General features: G+C 51.9%; 1 long non-coding RNA gene across 2 annotated transcripts; it reads left to right on the top strand.

The window, feature by feature from the left end:
* Positions 1 to 1951: 1951 nt before the first annotated feature.
* On the top strand, positions 1952 to 18286 carry LOC127000464 (uncharacterized). Of its 2 annotated transcripts, none has more exons than XR_007754058.1 (3): positions 1952 to 2222; positions 5224 to 5310; positions 18070 to 18286. It is a non-coding gene; the product is annotated as an uncharacterized LOC127000464 (long non-coding RNA). The 2 variants fall into 2 exon arrangements; XR_007754057.1 differs by having other exon boundaries at positions 5193 to 5310.
* Positions 18287 to 18756: the final 470 nt, after the last annotated feature.

The following is an 18756-nucleotide window of genomic DNA, read 5'->3' as shown; positions in this document are numbered from 1 at the left end:
GATAGGGGAAGGGTTGGTAATGGGACTGATGTATAGGGAAGGGTTGGTAATGGGACTGGTGGATAGGGAAGGATTGGTAATGGGACTGGTGGATAGGGAAGGATTGGTAATGGGACTGGTGGATAGGGAAGGATTGGTAATGGTACTGGTGGATTGGGGAATTGTTGGTAATGGGACTGCTGGATAGGGGAAGGATTGGTAATGGGACTGGTGGATAGGGGAAGATTGGTAATGGGACTGGTGGATAGGGAAGGATTGGTAATGGGACTGGTGGATACGGGAAGAGTTGGTAATGGGACAGGTGGATAGGGGAAGGATTGGTAATGGGACTGGTGGATAGGGGAAGGAAGGATTGGTAATGGGACTGGTGGATAGGGAAGGATTGGTAATGGGACAGGTGGATAGGGAAGGGTTGGTATTGGGACTGGTGGATAGGGAAGAATTGGTAATGGGACTGGTGGATAGGGAAGGAATGGTAATGGGACTGGTGGATAGGGAAGGTTGGTAATGGGACAGGTGGATAGGGAAGGATTGGTAATGGGACAGGTGGATAGCGGAAGGGTTGGTAATGGGACAGGTGGATAGGGGAAGGATTGGTAATGGGACTGGTGGATAGGGAAGGATTGGTAATGGGACTGGTGGGGGGAAGGGTTGGTAATGGGACTGGTGGATAGGGGAAGGTTGGTAATGGGACTGGTGGATAGGGAAGGATTGGTAATGGGACTGGTGGATAGGGGAAGGGTTGGTAATGGGACTGGTGGATAGGGAAGGATTGGTAATGGGACTGGTGAATAGGGAAGGGTTGGTAATGGGACAGGTGGATAGGGGAAGGATTGGTAATGGGACTGGTGGATAGGGGAAGGATTGGTAATGGGACTGGTGGATAGGGGAAGGTTTGGTAATGGGACTGGTGGATAGGGGAAGGATTGGTAATGGGACTGGTGGATAGGGTACGGATTCCTAATGGGACAGGTGGATAGGGGAAGGGTTGGTAATGGGACAGGTGGATAGGGGAAGGATTGGTTATGGGACCGGTGGATAGGGGAAGGGTTGGTAATGGGACTGGTGGATAGGGGAAGGATTGGTAATGGGACTGGTGGATTGGGGAAGGATTGGTAATGGGACTGGTGGATAGGGGAAGGATTGGTAATGGGACTGGTGGATAGGGGAAGGGTTGGTAATGGGACTGGTGGATTGGGTAAGGGTTGGTAATGGGACTGGTGGATAGAGGAAGGGCTGGTAATGGGACTGGTGGATAGGGGAAGGATTGGTAATGGGACTGGTGGATAGGGGAAGGATTGGTAATGGGACTGGTGGATAGGGGAAGGGCTGGTAATGGGACTGGTGGATAGGGGAAGGGTTGGTAATGGGACTGGTGGATAGGTGAAGGATTGGTAATGGGACTGGTGGATAGGGGAAGGGTTGGTAATGGGACAGGTGGATAGGGGAAGGATTGGTAATGGGACTGGTGGATAGGGAAGGGTTGGTAATGGGACTGGTGGATAGGGGAAGGGTTGGTAATGGGACTGGTGGATAGGGGAAGGATTGGTAATGGGACTGGTGGATAGGGAAGGCTGGTAATGGGACTGGTGGATAGGGAAGGGTTTATAATGGGACTGGTGGATAGAGGAAGGATTGGTAATGGGACTGGTGGATAGGGGAAGGGTTGGTAATGGGACTGGTGGATAGGGGAAGGATTGGTAATGGGACTGGTGGATAGGGGAAGGATTGGTAATGGGACTGGTGGATAGGGGAAGGGTTGGTAATGGGACTGGTGGATAGGGTAAGGATTGGTAATGGGACTGGTGGATAGGGTAAGGGTTGGTAATGGGACTGGTGGATAGGGGAAGGATTGGTAATGGGACTGGTGGATAGGGGAAGGGTTGGTAATGGGACTGGTGGATAGGCGAAGGGTTGGTAATGGGACTGGTGGATAGCCGAAGGATTGGTAATGGGACTGGTGGAGAGGGGAAGGAGTGGTAATGGGACTGGTGGATAGGGGAAGGATTGGTAATGGGACTGGTGGATAGGGGAAGGGTTGGTAATGGGACTGGTGGATAGGGGAAGGGTTGGTGATGGGACTGGTGGATAGGGGAAGGATTGGTAATGGGACTGGTGGATAGGGGAAGGATTGGTAATGGGACTGGTGGATAGGGGAAGGGTTGGTAATGGGACTGGTGGATAGGGGAAGGGTTGGTAATGGGACTGGTGGATAGGGGAAGGTTTGGTAATGGGACTGGTGGATAGGAGAATGATTGGTAATGGGACTGTTGGATAGGGAAGGGTTGGTAATGGGACTGGTGGATAGTGGAAGGATTTGTAATGGGACTGGTGGAGAGGGGAAAGGTTGGTAATGGGACTGGTGGATAGGGAAAGGGTTGGTAATGGGACTGGTGGATAGGGAAGGATTGGTAATGGGACTGGTGGATAGGGGAAATGGTAATGGGACTGGTGGATAGGGAAGGGTTGGTAATGGGACTGGTGGATAGGGAAGGGTTGGTAATGGGACTGGTGGATAGGGAAGGATTGGTAATGGACTGGATAGGGAAGGATTGGTAATGGGACTGGTGGATAGGGGAAGGTTGGTAATGGGACTGGTGGATAGGGAAGGATTGGTAATGGGACTGGTGGATAGGGAAGGCTGGTAATGGGACTGGTGAATAGGGAAGGATTGGTAATGGGACTGGTGGATAGGGAAGGATTGGTACGGGACTGGTGGATAGGGAAGGATTGGTAATGGGACTGGTGGATAGGGGAAGGTTGGTAATGGACTGGTGGATAGGGAAGGGTTGGTAATGGGACTGGTGGATAGGGAAGGATTGGTAATGGGACTGGTGGATAGGGGAAGGTTGGTAATGGGACTGGTGGATAGGGAAGGATTGGTAATGGGACTGGTGGATAGGGAAGGGTTGGTAATGGGACTGGTGGATAGGGAAGGGTTGGTAATGGGACTGGTGGATAGGGAAGGGTTGTAATGGGACTGGTGGATAGGGAAGGGTTGGTAATGGGACTGGTGGATAGGGAAGGATTGGTAATGGGACTGGTGGATAGGGAAGGGTTGGTAATGGGACTGGTGGATAGGGAAGGGTTGGTAATGGGACTGGTGGATAGGGAAGGGTTGGTAATGGGACTGGTGGATAGGGGAAGGCTGGTAATGGGACTGGTGGATAGGGAAGGGTTGGTAATGGGACTGGTGGATAGGGAAGGATTGGTAATGGGACTGGTGGATAGGGAAGGGTTGGTAATGGGACTGGTGGATAGGGAAGGGTTGGTAATGGGACTGGTGGATAGGGAAGGATAATGGGACTGGTGGATAGGGGAAGGATTGGTAATGGGACTGGTGGATAGGGAAGGGTTGGTAATGGGACTGGTGGATAGGGAAGGGTTGGTAATGGGACTGGTGGATAGGGAAGGATTGGTAATGGGACTGGTGGATAGGGAAGGATTGGTAATGGGACTGGTGGATAGGGAAGGTTGGTAATGGGACTGGTGGATAGGGAAGGGTTGGTAATGGGACTGGTGGATAGGGAAGGATTGGTAATGGGACTGGTGGATAGGGGAAGGATTGGTAATGGGACTGGTGGATAGGGAAGGATTGGTAATGGGACTGGTGGATAGGGAAGGGTTGGTAATGGGACTGGTGGATAGGGAAGGGTTGGTAATGGGACTGGTGGATAGGGGAAGGATTGGTAATGGGACTGGTGGATAGGGGAAGGATTGGTAATGGGACTAGTGGATAGGGAAGGATTGGTAATGGGACTGGTGGATAGGGAAGGTTGGTAATGGGACTGGTGGATAGGGAAGGATTGGTAATGGACTGGTGGATAGGGGAAGGATTGGTAATGGGACTGGTGGATAGGGAAGGATTGGTAATGGGACTGGTGGATAGGGAAGGATTGGTAATGGGACTGGTGGATAGGGGAAGGATTGGTAATGGACTGGTGGATAGGGAAGGGTTGGTAATGGGACTGGTGGATAGGGAAGGGTAATGGGACTGGATAGGGGAAGGATTGGTAATGGGACAGGTGGATAGGGAAGGATTGGTAATGGGACTGGTGGATAGGGATGGCTTGGTAATGGGACTGGTGGATATGGGAAGGGTTGGTAATGGGACTGGTGGATAGGGGAAGGATTGGTAATGGGACTGGTGGATAGAGGAAGATTGGTGGGACTGGTGGATAGGGGAAGATTGGTAATGGGACTGGTGGATAGGGAAGGATTGGTAATGGGACTGGTGGATAGGGAAGTTGGTAATGGGACAGGTGGATAGGGAAGGGTTGGTAATGGGACCGGTGGATAGGGAAGGATTGGTAATGGGACCGGTGGATAGGGAAGGATTGGTAATGGACTGGTGGATAGGGAAGGTTGGTAATGGGACTGGTGGATAGGGGAAGGATTGCTTATGGGACTGGGGGAGAGGGGAAGGGTTGCTGTAGGTACTGATGGATAAGGGACGAGTTGGTAATGGGACTGGTGGATAGGTGAATGTTTGGTATTGCGACTGGTGGATAGGGAAGGATTGGTAATGGACTGGTGGATAGGGAAGGATTGGTAATGGGACTGGTGGATAGGGAAGGATTGGTAATGGACTGGTGGATAGGGAAGGGTTGGTAATGGGACTGGTGGATCGGGGACGGATTAGTAATGGGACTGGTGGATAGGGGAAGCTTGTGGAATGGGACTGGTGGATATGGGAAGGTTTGGTCATGTGACTTGTGGATAGGGGAAGGATTGTTAATGGGACAGGTGGATAGTGGAAGGACTGGTAATGGGACTGGTGGATAGGGAAGGGTTGGTATTGGGACTGGTGGATAGGTCAAGGGTTGGCAGTGGGACTGGTGGAAAGGGGAAGGGTTGGTAATGGTACTGGTGGATAGGGGATGGGTTGATTATAGGACTGGTAGAGAGGGGAAGGGTTGGTAATGTAACTGGTGGATTGGTTAAAGATTGGTAATGTGACTGGTGGATAGGGGAAGGGTTGGTAATGGGACTGGGTGATAGGGGAGGATTGGTAATGGGGCTGGTGGAGAGGGGAAATATTGGTAATGGGAATGGTGGATAAGGGACGGGTTGGTAATGGGACTGGTGGATAGGGGAAGGGTTGGTAATGGGACTGGTGGATAAGGGAAGGGTTGGTACTGGGACGTGTGGAGAGTGGAAGGTTTGGTAATGGGACTGGTGGATAGGGGAAGGGTTGGTAATGGGACTGGTGGATAGGGGAAGGGTTGGGAATGGGACTGGTGGATAGGGGAAGGATTGGTAATGGGACTGGTGGATAGGGGAAGGATTGGTAATGGGACTGGTGGATAGGTGAAGGATTGGTAATGGGACTGGTGGATAGGGGAAGGGTTGGTAATGGGACCGGTGGATAGGGAAGGATTGGTAATGGGACTGGTGGATAGGGAAGGATTGGTAATGGGACCGGTGGATAGGGAAGGATTGGTAATGGGACAGGTGGATAGGGGAAGGTATGGAAATGGGACAGGTGGATAAGGGAAGGATTGGTAATGGACTGGTGGATAGGGAAGGATTGGTAATGGGACTGGTGGATAGGGGAAGGGTTGGTAATGGGACCGGTGGATAGGGAAGGGTTGCTACTGGGACTGCTGGATAGGGGAAGGATTGGTAATGGGACTGTTGGATAGGGGAAGGATTGGTAATGGGACTGGTGGATAGGGGAAGGATTGGTAATGGGACTGGTGGATAGGGGAAGGATTGGTAATGGGACCGGTGGATAGGGGAAGGATTGGTAATGGGACTGGTGGATAGGGGAAGGGTTGGTAATGGCACTGGTGGATAGCGGAAGGTTGGTAATGGGACTGGTGGATAGGGAAGGTTGGTAATGGGACTGGTGGATAGGGGAAGGATTGGTAATGGACTGGTGGATAGGGAAGGATTGGTAATGGGACTGGTGGATAGGGGAAGGTTGGTAATGGGACTGGTGGATAGGGAAGGATTGGTAATGGGACTGGTGGATAGGGAAGGATTGGTAATGGGACTGGTGGATAGGGAAGGATTGGTAATGGGACTGGTGGATAGGGAAGGTTTGGTAATGGGACTGGTGGATAGGGGAAGGGTTGGTAATGGGACTGGTGGATAGGGGAAGGGGTTGGTAATGGACTGGTGGATAGGGAAGGTTGGTAATGGGACTGGTGGATAGGGAAGGATTGGTAATGGGACTGGTGGATAGGGAAGGATTGGTAATGGGACTGGTGGATAGGGAAGGATTGGTAATGGACTGGTGGATAGGGGAAGGATTGGTAATGGGACTGGTGGATAGGGAAGGGTTGGTAATGGGACTGGTGGATAGGGAAGGATTGGTAATGGGACTGGTGGATAGGGAAGGATTGGTACGGGACTGGTGGATAGGGAAGGCTGGTAATGGGACTGGTGGATAGGGAAGGTTGGTAATGGGACTGGTGGATAGGGAAGGATTGGTAATGGGACTGGTGGATAGGGAAGGATTGGTACGGGACTGGTGGATAGGGAAGGATTGGTAATGGGACTGGTGGATAGGGAAGGATTGGTAATGGGACTGGTGGATAGGGAAGGCTGGTAATGGGACTGGTGGATAGGGAAGGATTGGTAATGGGACTGGTGGATAGGGGAAGGATTGGTAATGGACTGGTGGATAGGGAAGGGTTGGTAATGGGACTGGTGGATAGGGAAGGATTGGTAATGGGACTGGTGGATAGGGGAAGGCTGGTAATGGACTGGTGGATAGGGAAGGCTTGGTAATGGGACTGGTGGATAGGGAAGGATTGGTAATGGGACTGGTGGATAGGGGAAGGATTGGTAATGGGACTGGTGGATAGGGAAGGGTTGGTAATGGGACTGGTGGATAGGGAAGGATTGGTAATGGGACTGGTGGATAGGGAAGGATTGGTAATGGGACTGGTGGATAGGGGAAGGTTGGTAATGGACTGGTGGATAGGGAAGGATTGGTAATGGGACTGGTGGATAGGGGAAGGATTGGTAATGGGACTGGTGGATAGGGAAGGCTGGTAATGGGACTGGTGGATAGGGGAAGGGTTGGTAATGGGACTGGTGGATAGGGAAGGATTGGTAATGGGACTGGTGGATAGGGGAAGGTTGGTAATGGGACTGGTGGATAGGGAAGGATTGGTAATGGGACTGGTGGATAGGGAAGGGTTGGTAATGGGACTGGTGGATAGGGAAGGGTTGGTAATGGGACTGGTGGATAGGGAAGGCTTGGTAATGGACTGGTGGATAGGGGAAGGTTGGTAATGGGACTGGTGGATAGGGAAGGGTTGGTAATGGACTGGTGGATAGGGAAGGGTTGGTAATGGGACTGGTGGATAGGGGAAGGATTGGTAATGGGACTGGTGGATAGGGGAAGGATTGGTAATGGGACTGGTGGATAGGGAAGGGTTGGTAATGGGACTGGTGGATAGGGAAGGATTGGTAATGGGACTGGTGGATAGGGAAGGATTGGTAATGGGACTGGTGGATAGGGGAAGGGTTGGTAATGGGACTGGTGGATAGGGAAGGATTGGTAATGGGACTGGTGGATAGGGAAGGGTTGGTAATGGACTGGTGGATAGGGGAAGGATTGGTAATGGGACTGGTGGATAGGGAAGGTTGGTAATGGGACTGGTGGATAGGGAAGGATTGGTAATGGGACTGGTGGATAGGGAAGGGTTGGTAATGGGACTGGTGATAGGGGAAGGCTGGTAATGGGACTGGTGGATAGGGAAGGATTGGTAATGGGACTGGTGGATAGGGAAGGATTGGTAATGGGACTGGTGGATAGGGGAAGGTTGGTGGGACTGGTGGATAGGGAAGGATTGGTAATGGGACTGGTGGATAGGGGAAGGTTGGTAATGGGACTGTGGATAGGGGAATTGGTAATGGGACTGGTGGATAGGGAAGGGTTGGTAATGGGACTGGTGGATAGGGAAGGATTGGTAATGGGACTGGTGGATAGGGAAGGGTTGGTAATGGGACTGGTGGATAGGGAAGGATTGGTAATGGGACTGGTGGATAGGGGAAGGATTGGTAATGGACTGGTGGATAGGGAAGGGTTGGTAATGGGACTGGTGGATAGGGAAGGGTTGGTAATGGGACTGGTGGATAGGGAAGGATTGGTAATGGGACTGGTGGATAGGGGAAGGATTGGTAATGGGACTGGTGGATAGGGAAGGGTTGGTAATGGGACTGGTGGATAGGGAAGGATTGGTAATGGGACTGGTGGATAGGGAAGGGTGGTAATGGGACTGGTGGATAGGGGAAGGGTTGGTAATGGACTGGTGGATAGGGAAGGATTGGTAATGGGACTGGTGGATAGGGAAGGTTGGTAATGGACTGGTGGATAGGGAAGGATTGGTAATGGGACTGGTGGATAGGGGAAGGCTGGTAATGGGACTGGTGGATAGGGAAGGATTGGTAATGGGACTGGTGGATAGGGAAGGATTGGTAATGGGACTGGTGGATAGGGAAGGGTTGGTAATGGACTGGTGGATAGGGGAAGGTTGGTAATGGACTGGTGGATAGGGAAGGATTGGTAATGGGACTGGTGGATAGGGGAAGGATTGGTAATGGGACTGGTGGATAGGGAAGGGTTGGTAATGGGACTGGTGGATAGGGAAGGATTGGTAATGGGACTGGTGGATAGGGAGGATTGGTAATGGGACTGGTGGATAGGGAAGGTTGGTAATGGGACTGGTGGATAGGGAAGGTTGGTAATGGGACTGGTGGATAGGGAAGGATTGGTAATGGACTGGTGGATAGGGAAGGGTTGGTAATGGGACTGGTGGATAGGGAAGGCTGGTAATGGGACTGGTGGATAGGGAAGGATTGGTAATGGGACTGGTGGATAGGGAAGGCTGGTAATGGGACTGGTGGATAGGGAAGTGTTGGTAATGGGACTGGTGGATAGGGGAAGGAATGGTAATGGGACTGGTGGATAGGGAAGGATTGGTAATGGGACTGGTGGATAGGGAAGGGTTGGTAATGGGACTGGTGGATAGGGAAGGATTGGTACGGGACTGGTGGATAGGGGAAGGTTGGTAATGGGACTGGTGGATAGGGGATTGGTAATGGGACTGGTGGATAGGGAAGGCTGGTACGGGACTGGTGGATAGGGAAGGCTGGTAATGGGACTGGTGGATAGGGGAAGGATTGGTAATGGGACTGGTGGATAGGGAAGGGTTGGTAATGGGACTGGTGGATAGGGAAGGATTGGTAATGGGACTGGTGGATAGGGAAGGGTTGGTAATGGGACTGGTGGATAGGGGAAGGGTTGGTAATGGATCTGGTGGATAGGGGAAGGTGTGGTAATGGGACTGGTGGATAGGGGAAGGATTGGTAATGGGACTGGTGGATAGGGGAAGGGTTGGTAATGGGACTGGTGGATAGGGAAGGTTGGTAATGGGACTGGTGGATAGGGAAGGGTTGGTACGGGACTGGTGGATAGGGGAAGGGTTGGTAATGGACTGGTGGATAGGGGAAGGATTGGTAATGGGACTGGTGGATAGGGAAGGATTGGTAATGGGACTGGTGGATAGGGAAGGATTGGTAATGGGACTGGTGGATAGGGAAGGATTGGTAATGGGACTGGTGGATAGGGAAGGTTGGTAATGGGACTGGTGGATAGGGGAAGGATGGTACGGGACTGGTGGATAGGGAAGGATTGGTAATGGGACCGGTGGATAGGGAAGGGCTGGTAATGGGACCGGTGGATAGGGAAGGCTGGTAATGGGACTGGTGGATAGGGAAGGATTGGTAATGGGACTGGTGGATAGGGAAGGATTGGTAATGGGACTGGTGGATAGGGAAGGCTGGTAATGGGACTGGTGGATAGGGGAAGGATTGGTAATGGGACTGGTGGATAGGGAAGGTTGGTAATGGGACTGGTGGATAGGGAAGGGTTGGTAATGGGACTGGTGATAGGGGAAGGGTTGGTAATGGGACCGGTGGATAGGGAAGGATTGGTAATGGACTGGTGGATAGGGAGGCTGGTAATGGGACTGGTGGATAGGGAAGGATTGGTAATGGGACTGGTGGATAGGGGAAGGATTGGTAATGGGACCGGTGGATAGGGAAGGCTGGTAATGGGACTGGTGGATAGGGAAGGATTGGTAATGGGACTGGTGGATAGGGGAAGGATTGGTAATGGGACTGGTGGATAGGGAAGGGTTGGTAATGGGACTGGTGGATAGGGGAAGGATTGGTAATGGGACTGGTGGATAGGGGAAGGTTGGTAATGGACTGGTGGATAGGGAAGGATTGGTAATGGGACTGGTGGATAGGGAAGGATTGGTAATGGGACTGGTGGATAGGGAAGGATTGGTAATGGGACTGGTGGATAGGGAAGGGTTGGTAATGGGACTGGTGGATAGGGAAGGGTTGGTAATGGGACTGGTGGATAGGGAAGGATTGGTAATGGGACTGGTGGATAGGGGAAGGCTGGTAATGGGACTGGTGGATAGGGAAGGATTGGTAATGGGACTGGTGGATAGGGAAGGCTTGGTAATGGGACTGGTGGATAGGGAAGGTTGGTAATGGGACTGGTGGATAGGGAAGGCTGGTAATGGGACTGGTGGATAGGGGGGTTGGTAATGGGACTGGTGGATAGGGAAGGGTTGGTAATGGGACCGGTGGATAGGGAAGGGCTGGTACGGGACTGGTGGATAGGGAAGGTTGGTAATGGACTGGTGGATAGGGGAAGGATTGGTAATGGGACTGGTGGATAGGGAAGGGTTGGTAATGGGACTGGTGGATAGGGAAGGATTGGTAATGGGACTGGTGGATAGGGAAGGCTGGTACGGGACTGGTGGATAGGGAAGGATTGGTAATGTGACTGGTGGATAGGGGAAGGCTTGGTAATGGGACTGGTGGATAGGGAAGGATTGGTAATGGGACTGGTGGATAGGGAAGGTTGGTAATGGACTGGTGAATAGGGAAGGGTTGGTAATGGGACTGGTGGATAGGGGAAGGATTGGTAATGGGACTGGTGGATAGGTGAAGGATTGGTAATGGGACTGGTGGATAGGGGAAGGGTTGGTAATGGGACTGGTGGATAAGGGAAGGATTGGTAATGGGACTGGTGGATAGGAAGGATTGGTAATGGGACTGGTGGATAGGGAAGGGTTGGTAATGGGACTGGTGGATAGGGGAAGGCTGGTAATGGGACTGGTGGATAGGGAAGGATTGGTAATGGGACTGGTGGATAGGGAAGGATTGGTAATGGGACTGGTGGATAGGGAAGGATTGGTAATGGGACTGGTGGATAGGGAAGGATTGGTAATGGGACTGGTGGATAGGGAAGGGTTGGTAATGGGACTGGTGGATAGGGAAGGATTGGTAATGGGACTGGTGGATAGGGAAGGCTTGGTAATGGGACTGGTGGATAGGGAAGGATTGGTAATGGGACTGGTGGATAGGGGAAAGGATGGTAATGGGACTGGTGGATAGGGGAAGGATTGCTAATGGGACTGGTGGATAGGGAAGGGTTGGTAATGGACTGGTGGATAGGGAAGGATTGGTAATGGGACTGGTGGATAGGGAAGGATTGGTAATGGGACTGGTGGATAGGGAAGGATTGGTAATGGGACTGGTGGATAGGAAGGCTGGTAATGACTGGTGGATAGGGAAGGATTGGTAATGGGACTGGTGGATAGGGAAGGCTTGGTAATGGGACTGGTGGATAGGGAAGGATTGGTAAATGGACTGGTGGATAGGGGAAGGATTGGTAATGGGACTGGTGGATAGGGAAGGCTTGGTAATGGGACTGGTGGATAGGGAAGGTTGGTAATGGGACTGGTGGATAGCGGAAGGATTGGTAATGGGACTGGTGAATAAGGGAAGAGTTGGTAATGGGACTGGTGGATAGGGAAAGGTTTGGTAATGGGACTGGTGGATAGGGGAAGGGTTGGTAATGGGACTGGTGGATAGTGAAAGGGTTGGTAATGGCACTGGTGGATAAGGAAAGGGTTGGTAATGGGACTTGTGGATAGGGGAAGGACTGGCAATGCGACTTGTGGATAGGGGAAGGATTGGTAATGGGACTGGTGGATAGGAGAAGGGTTGGTAATAGGACTGGTGGATAGGGGAAGGTTTGGTAATTTGACTGGTGGATAGAGGAAGGATTAGTAATGGGACTGGTGGATAGTGGAAGGATTGGTAATGGGACTGGTGGATAGGGGAAGAGTTGGTATTGGGACTGGTGAATAGGGGAAGGATTGGTAATGGGACTTGTGGATAGGGGAAGGCTGGTAATGGGACTGGATAGGGAAGGGTTGGTATGGGACTGGTGGATAGGGAAGGATTGGTAATGGGACTGGTGGATAGGGAAGGATTGGTAATGGGACTGGTGGATAGGGAAGGGTTGGTAATGGGTCTGGTGTATTGGGTAAGGATTGGTAATGGGACTGGTGGATAGGGGTTGGATTGGTTATGGGACTGGTGGATTGGTGTAGGCTTGGTAATGGGACTGGTGGATAGGGGAAGGATTGGTAATGGGACTGGTGGATAGGGGAAGGCTTGGTAATGGGACTGGTGGATAGGGGAAGGATTGGTAATGGGACTGGTGAATAGGGGACGGATTGGTAATGGGACTTATGGATAAGGGAAGGATTGGTAATGGGACTGGTGGATAGGGGGGTTGGTAATGGGACTGGTGGATAGGGAAGGATTGGTAATGGGACTGGTGGATAGGGGAAGGTTGGTAATGGGACTGGTGGATAGGGAAGGGTTGGTAATGGGACTGGTGGATAGGGAAGGCTGGTAATGGGACTGGTGGATAGGGAAGGATTGGTAATGGGACTGGTGGATAGGGGAAGGATTGGTAATGGGACTGGTGGATAGGGGAAGGTTTGGTAATGGGACTGATGGATAGGTGAAGGATTGGTAATGGGACTGGTGGATAGGGGAAGGATTGGTAATGGGACTGGTCGATAGTGGAAGGGTTGGTAATGGGACTGGTGGATAGGGAAGGGTTGGTAATGGGACTGGTGGATAGGGAAGGATTGGTAATGGGACTGGTGGATAGGGGAAGGTTGGTAATGGGACTGGTGGATAGGGGAAGGTTGGTAATGGGACTGGTGGATAGGGAAGGGTTGGTAATGGGACTGGTGGATAGGGGAAGGTTGGTAATGGGACTGGTGGATAGGGAAGGCTGGTAATGGGACTGGTGGATAGCGGAAGGATTGGTAATGGGACTGGTGGATAGGGGAAGGTGTGGTAATGGGACTGGTGGATAGGGGAAGGGTTGGTAATGGGACTGGTGGATAGGGAAGGATTGGTAATGGGACTGGTGGATAGGGAAGGCTGGTAATGGGACTGGTGGATAGGGAAGGATTGGTAATGGGACTGGTGGATAGGGAAGGGTTGGTAATGGGACTGGTGGATAGGGAAGGATTGGTAATGGGACTGGTGGATAGGGGAAGGATTGGTAATGGGACTGGTGGATAGGGAAGGGCTGGTAATGGACTGGTGGATAGGGGAAGGATTGGTAATGGGACTGGTGGATAGGGAAGGGTTGGTAATGGGACTGGTGGATAGGGAAGGTTGGTAATGGGACTGGTGGATAGGAAAAGGATTGGTAATGGGACTGGTGGATAGGGGAATGGTTGGTAATGGGACTGGTGCATAGGGTAAGGATTGGTAATGGGACTGGTGGATAGGGGAAGGATTGGTAATGGGACTGGTGGATAGGGGAAGGATTGGTAATGGGACTGGTGGATAGGGGAAGGATTGGTAATGGGACTGGTGGATAGGGGAAGGATTGGTAATGGGACTGGTGGATAGGGCAAGGATTGGTAATGGGACTGGTGGATAGGGGATGTGTTGGTAATGGTACAGGTGGATAGGTGAAGGATTGGTAATGGGACTGGTGGATAGGGAAGGATTGGTAATGGGACTGGTGGATAGGGAAGGATTGGTAATGGGACTGGTGGATAGGGGAAGGATTGGTAATGGGACTGGTGGATAGGGGAAGGATTGTTAATGGGACTGGTGGATAGGGGTAGGGTTGGTAATGGGACTGGTGGATAGGGGAAGGATTGGTAATGGGACTGGTGGATAGGGGAAGGATTGGTAATGGGACTGGTGGATAGGGGAAGGATTGGTAATGGGACTGGTGGATAGGAGAAAGATTGGTAATGGGACTGGTGGATAGGGAAGGATTGGTAATGGGACTGGTGGATAGGGAAGGATTGGTAATGGGACTGGTGGATAGGGAAGGTTGGTAATGGGACTGGTGGATAGGGAAGGATTGGTAATGGGACTGGTGGATAGGGAAGGTTGGTAATGGGACTGGTGGATAGGGAAGGATTGGTAATGGGACTGGTGGATAGGGGAAGGATTGGTAATGGGACTGGTGGATAGGGAAGGATTGGTAATGGGACTGGTGGATAGGGAAGGATTGGTAATGGGACTGGTGGATAGGGAAGGGTTGGTAATGGGACTGGTGGATAGGGAAGGATTGGTAATGGGACCGGTGGATAGGGAAGGGTTGGTAATGGGACTGGTGGATAGGGGAAGGATTGGTAATGGGACTGGTGGATAGGGGAAGGTTGGTAATGGGACTGGTGGATAGGGAAGGGTTGGTAATGGGACTGGTGGATAGGGAAGGATTGGTAATGGGACTGGTGGATAGGGAAGGGTTGGTAATGGGACTGGATAGGGAAGGGTTGGTAATGGGACTGGTGGATAGGGAAGGCTGGTAATGGGACTGGTGGATAGGGGAAGGTTGGTAATGGGACTGGTGGATAGGGAAGGGTTGGTAATGGGACTGGTGGATAGGGAAGGGTTGGTAATGGGACTGGTGGATAGGGGAAGGATTGGTAATGGGACTGGTGGATAGGGAAGGGTTGGTAATGGGACTGGTGGATAGGGAAGGGTTGGTAATGGGACTGGTGGATAGGGAAGGCTGGTAATGGGACTGGTGGATAGGGGAAGGGTTGGTAATGGGACTGGTGGATAGGGAAGGTTGGTAATGGGACTGGTGGATAGGGAAGGGTTGGTAATGGGACTGGTGGATAGGGGAAGGGTTGGTAATGGGACTGGTGGATAGGGAAGGATTGGTAATGGGACTGGTGGATAGGGAAGGATTGGTAATGGGACTGGTGGATAGGGAAGGGTTGGTAATGGGACTGGTGGATAGGGAAGGGTTGGTAATGGGACTGGTGGATAGGGAAGGATTGGTAATGGGACTGGTGGATAGGGAAGGTTGGTAATGGGACTGGTGGATAGGGAAGGGTTGGTAATGGGACTGGTGGATAGGGAAGGGTTGGTAATGGGACTGGTGGATAGGGGAAGGGTTGGTAATGGGACTGGTGGATAGGGAAGGGTTGGTAATGGGACTGGTGGATAGGGAAGGATTGGTAATGGGACTGGTGGATAGGGAAGGATTGGTAATGGGACTGGTGGATAGGGAAGGCTGGTAATGGGACTGGTGGCTAGGGGACAGTTTTGTAATGGTACTGTTGTATAGGGGAAGGATTTGTAATGGGACGGGTGGATAGGCGAAGGGTTGGTAATGGGACTGGTGGATAGGGGAAGGTTGGTAATGGGACTGGTGGATAGGGGAAGGGTTGGTAATGGGACTGGTGGATATGTGAAGGATTGGTAATGGGACTGGTGGATAGGGGAAGGGTTGGTAATGGGACTGGTGGATAGGGGAAGGATTGGTAATGGGACTGGTGGATAGGGGAAGGGTTGGTAATGGGACTGGTGGAAAGGGAAGGATTGGTAATGGGACTGGTGTATAGGGAAGGATTGGTAATGGGACTGGTGGATAGGGAAGGGTTGGTAATGGGACTGGTGGATAGGGAAGGTTGGTAATGGGACTGGTGGATAGGGAAGGGTTGGTAATGGGACTGGATAGGGGATAGGTTGGTAATGGGACTGGTGGATACGGGAAGGGTTGGTAATGGGACTGGTGGATAGGGAAGGTTGGTAATGGGACAGGTGGATAGGGAAGGGTTGGTAATGGGACTGGTGGATACGGGAAGGGTTGGTAATGGGACTGGTGGATAGGGGAAGGGTTGGTAATGGGACTGGTGGATAGGGGAAGGGTTGGTAATGGGACTGGTGGATAGGGGAAGGGTTGGTAATGGGACTGGTGGATAGGGGAAGGATTGGTAATGGGACTGGTGGATAGTGGAAGGGTTGGTAATGGGAGTGGTGGATAGGGGAAGGGTTGGTAATGGGACTGGTGGATAGGCGAAGGATTGGTAATGGGACTGGTGGATAGGGAAGGGTTGGTAATGGGACTGGTGGATAGGGAAGGGTTGGTAATGGGACTGGTGGATAGGGGAAAGATTGGTAATTGGACTGGTGGATAGGGAAGGATTGGTAATGGGACTGGTGGGAAGGACTGGTAATGGGACTGGTGGATAGGGGAAGGATTGGTAATGGGACTGGTGGATAGGGGAAGGGTTGGTAATGGGACTGGTGGATATGGGAAGGATTGGTAATGGGACTGGTGGATAGGGGAAGGCTAGGTAATGGGACTGGTGGATACGGGAAGGATTGGTAAGGGGACTGGTGGATAGGGGAAGGATTGGTAATGGGACTGGTGGATAGGGGAAGGTTTGGTAATGGGACTGGTGGATAGTGGAAGGTTTGGTAATGGGACTGGTGGATAGGGGAAGGGTTGGTAATGGGACTGGTGGATAGGGGAAGGATTGGTAATGGGACTGGTGGATAGGGGAAGGTTTGGTAATGGGACTGGTGGATAGGGAAAGGGTCGGTAATGGGACTGGTGGATAGGGAAAGGGTTGGTAAATGGACTGGTGGATAGGGATTGGTAATGGGACTGGTGGATAGGGAAGGATTGGTAATTGGACTGGTGGATAGGGGAAGGGTGGGTAAGGGGACTGGTGGATAGGGAAGGTTGGTAATGGGACTGGTGGATAGGGAAGGATTGGTAATGGGACTGGTGGATAGGGAAGGGTTGGTAATGGGACTGGTGGATAGGGAAGGTTGGTAATGGGACTGGTGGATAGGGAAGGATTGGTAATGGGACTGGTGGATAGGGGAAGGGTTGGTAATGGGACTGGTGGATAGGGAAGGATTGGTAATGGGACTGGTGGATAGGGAAGGATTGGTAATGGGACTGGTGGATAGGGGAAGGTTGGTAATGGGACTGGTGGATAGGGGAAGGTTGGTAATGGGACTGGTGGATAGGGAAGGATTGGTAATGGGACTGGTGGATAGGGGAAGGATTGGTAATGGGACTGGTGGATAGGGAAGGGTTGGTAATGGGACTGGTGGATAGGGGAAGGTTGGTAATGGACTGGTGGATAGGGAAGGATTGGTAATGGGACTGGTGGATAGGGAAGGCTGGTAATGGGACTGGTGGATATGGGAAGGATTGGTAATGGGACTGGTGGATAGGGAAAGGGTTGGTAATGGGACAGGAGGATAGAGGAAGTATTGGTAATGGGACTGGTGGATAGGGAAGGGTTGGTAATGGGACTGGTGGATAGGGGAAGGATTGGTAATGGGACCGGTGGATAGTGGTAGGGTTGGTAATGGGACTGGTGGATAGGGAAGGGTTGGTAATGGGACTGGTGGATAGGGAAGGATTGGTAATGGGACTGGTGGATAGGGAAGGATTGGTAATGGGACTGGTGGATAGGGGAAGGGTTGGTAATGGGACTGGTGGATAGTGGATTGATTGGTAATGGGACTCGTGGATAGGGAAGGGTTGGTAATGGGACTGGTGGATAGGGAAGGATTGGTAATGGGACTGGTGGATAGGGAAGGATTGGTAATGGGACTGGTGGATAGGGGAAGGTTAGGTAATGGGACTGGTGGATAGGGGAAGGACTGGTAATGGGACTGGTGGATAGAGGAAGGGTTGGTAATGGGACTGGTGGATAGGGGAAGGATTGGTAATGGGACTGGTGGATAGGGGAAGGATTGGTAATGGGACTGGTGGATAGGGGAAGGCTTGGTAATGGGACTGGTGGATAGGGTAAGGATTGGTAATGGGAATGGTGATTATGGAAGGGTTGGTAATGGGACTGGTGGATAGGGGAAGGATTGGTAATGGGACTGGTGGATAGGGTAAGGGTTGGTAATGGGACTGGTGGATAGGGGAAGGATTGGTAATGGGACTGGTGGATAGGGGAAGGATTGGTAATGGGACTGGTGGATAGGGGAAGGGTTGGTAATGGGACTGGTGGATAGGGGAAGGTTTGGTAATGGGACTGGTGGATAGGGGAAGGATTGGTAATGGGACTGGTGGATAGGGGAAGGATTGGTAATGGGACTGGTGGATAGGGGAAGGGTTGGTAATGGGACTGGTGGATAGGGGAAGGATTGGTAATGGGACTGGTGGATAGGGGAAGGGTTGGTAATGGGACTGGTGGATAGAGGTAGGGTTGGTAATGGGACTGGTGGATAGCGGAAGGATTGGTAATGGGACTGGTGGATAGGGGAATGTTTGGTAATGGGACTGGTGGATAGGGGAAGGATTGGTAATGGGACTGGTGGATAGGGGAAGGACTGGTAATGGGACTGGTGGATAGGGGAAGGATTGGTAATGGGACTGGTGGATAGCGGAAGGATTGGTAATGGGACTGGTGGATAGGGGAAGGGTTGGTAATGGGACTGGTGGATAGGGGAAGGGTTGGTAATGGGACTGGTGGATAGGGGAAGGATTGGTAATGGGACTGGTGGATAGGGAAGGGTTGGTAATGGGACTGGTGGATAGGGAAGGATTGGTAATGGGACTGGTGGATAGGGAAGGGTTGGTAATGGGACTGGTGGATAGGGAAGGAT

Source organism: Eriocheir sinensis, chromosome 18 (genome assembly GCF_024679095.1).
Source record: "Eriocheir sinensis breed Jianghai 21 chromosome 18, ASM2467909v1, whole genome shotgun sequence".
NCBI lineage: Eukaryota > Metazoa > Arthropoda > Malacostraca > Decapoda > Varunidae > Eriocheir > Eriocheir sinensis.
The sequence above is the reverse complement of the archived record's forward strand: the minus strand, read 5'-3'. Positions and strand labels throughout refer to the sequence as shown.